The following is a 2,652-nucleotide window of genomic DNA, read 5'->3' as shown; positions in this document are numbered from 1 at the left end:
AAAGTAGTAGAATACAGAGAGAACACACCAAAATCTGTGTGTTACAAATTCTATACACTAACAATGAACAATTTGAAAAGGAAATTAAGAAAACAATTCTATTTCCAGTAGCATCAAAAAGAATAAAGTACTTCAAAATTAACTTAGCCAAGAAAGTCAAGGACTGTAAAATATTTCCAAAGAAATTAAAGGAAATATAAATAAATGGAACAACATCCTATGTTCATGAATTGGAAGACTAAATATTGTTAAGATCTCAATACTACCATAGCAATCTACAATTTTAGTACAATCTCTGTCAAAATCCCAATGACTTTTTGGCAGAAATAGAAAAATGCATTCTAAAATTTATGAATAATTTCAAGGGGCTGTGAATAGCCTAAACAATCATGTAGAAGAACAAACCCAGAGGATTTACCTGAGTTCAAAACTTACTACAAAGCTACGGTAATTAAAAGTGTATGTCTACCAATGGGTCAGTAAAAAAAGAAAAGAAAAAGAAAAAAGAAACACTGTAATATTGGCATAAAGATAGATATGTAGACCAATCAAATAGAAGAGGAAACCCAGAAATAAACTCTCGCATTTATGGTCTAATGATTTTCACAAGGGTGCCAAGACCATTCAAGAAAGAAAAGACAGTCTTTTCAACAAATGCTGCTTAGAAAACTGGATATCCACTTGCAAAAGAATGAGGTTGCACTTTTACCTAATACCATATAAAAAAAAAACTCAAAATTGATCAAAGACTGAAATGTAACACCTAAAACTATAAACTCTTAGAAAAAACCATAAGACAAAAGCTTCATGGCATTGGATTTGGCAACAATTTCTTGGATATGACACCAAAAGCACAGGAAACTAAAGAAAAAATAGGCAAAATTCTTGAATTTTTTTTTTCAACTTTAGGACTACATTTTAATAGAATGTGAATCTAAACTCCTACATTTACAACAAGAAAACCCTTAAAATTACTGATTGATTCAAAATGCTTTTATGGAAAAAATAATTTGTAACAAAAACTCGGTACTGGGTGCAAAGGCTCCACAGGTATTTTTGTGCTTTGGGGTTTTTACTTGTTGTTGTTTTGTTTTGTTTTTTATTTTGTTTTGTTTTGCTGTTTTTTAACAAAAGTTCCAGTGACAGGACCAAGAACAAGGGGCTCGGATATTGACAAGAGCAGGCATTTTCTCTTCCTCTACAAGGGAGGTCACGAGAAAATGGCTTGCATAGCTTCGTCAAACATTATCTTGAGGCCTGGCTGAACACTTCAGGTATTTTACAGTACCTAAACCTTGCCGTTAGGTAATGGAAGTCTGCTTCTTCTCCTTCAGTGTTTCAATCTTGTATTTCTCTCCCTAAGATCAAGTTTAGTTCCCACAAGGATGATGGGAGTGTTGTGACAATGGTGCTGCACTTCAGGACACCACTTGGCATGGACATTTTCTAATGACGCAGGACTCACAAGGGAAAAGCAAATTAAGAACACATCTGTTTGTGGATAGGAACGGGGGTGGGAGTCATAATCTGTCCACCTGTGTAATCTTCTTGTCCATTTGTATCTCATACACCCAGATTCACCGGTTTCCCATTTAACATAACACTGGCATAGTGATTGTCAAAGACAATAGGGATATATTCTCCAGGTTGTATAGCTGATCACTGATGAGTTGGTAAGTTTTCCCTACAGCTCCATCTCCCACCACCACATACTTGATGGCCTACATCTCGGCCTCTGGTTGGGCTGGCTACGGCAGAAATAGTGGGCTCAGGGTGCTGCGGGTGGGGCACAGATGCAGGCTACCAGCACTGGGTGCCTGGCCACTATTGGCAATGCCTCACCCTCCTCCAGCTGGAAGCAGAAGCCCAGCAGCTTCCGTCAGCCAAAGCTGAGGGAAACTGCCCAAGAATAATTTTAAATGTCTTTAAATCAAAAGACTATACTAACAAAGTAAAAGGGCAATGTACACAATGAGAAGAAATATTTGCAACTTGTGTATCTAATATGAGATTAATATCCAGAATATATAGAGAACTCCTAAAACTCAACAGCAATAAAAGAAAACAAATAACCTTATTCAAAAATAGACAAAGGATTTGCATGGACATTTCTCCAAAGGAGACATACAAATAGCAAAGATATTCAACGTCATTAATCATTAGGGAAATGCAAGTCAAAACTGCAAGATAACACTTCACTTCCATTACGGTTGTTAATATTAAAAAGAAAAAGAAAATAACAAATATTAGTAAGGAAGTGGAAAAGTTGAAACCCTTGTGCACTGCTGCTCAGAAAGTAAAATAGTACAGCCACTGTGGAAAACAGCATGGCAGTAACTTTGAAAAATCAAAAACAGAGTTACCATGTAATCCAGTGAATCCATTTCTGGCTATATACTCAAAAAAATGAAAGCAGGGATTTTGAGAGATATTTGTACCCCCATGTTAATGGCAGCATTATTCTAAATAGCTAAAACATAGAAACAACCCAAGTGTCTATTGAGTACTAAATGGATAAGCAAAATGTGGTACACGCATACAATTGAATATTATTCAGCCTCAAGGAGGTAAATGCTAATACATGCTACAACTTGGATGCACCTTGAGGACATTATGCTAAGTGAAGTAAGCCAGTTACAAAGAGACAAATAC

The 2,652-nt window shown here is 36.0% G+C and overlaps 1 pseudogene; it reads right to left on the bottom strand.

Annotated features, from left to right (window-relative positions):
• The window catches only part of LOC101152396 (ras-related C3 botulinum toxin substrate 1-like), a 44,735-nt pseudogene extending 43,008 nt beyond the window's left edge, over window positions 1-1,727 (bottom strand).
• Window positions 1,728-2,652: the final 925 nt, after the last annotated feature.

This window comes from Gorilla gorilla, chromosome 5, assembly GCF_029281585.2.
Source record: "Gorilla gorilla gorilla isolate KB3781 chromosome 5, NHGRI_mGorGor1-v2.1_pri, whole genome shotgun sequence".
Classification (NCBI taxonomy): Eukaryota; Metazoa; Chordata; class Mammalia; order Primates; family Hominidae; genus Gorilla; species Gorilla gorilla.
The sequence above is the reverse complement of the archived record's forward strand: the minus strand, read 5'-3'. Positions and strand labels throughout refer to the sequence as shown.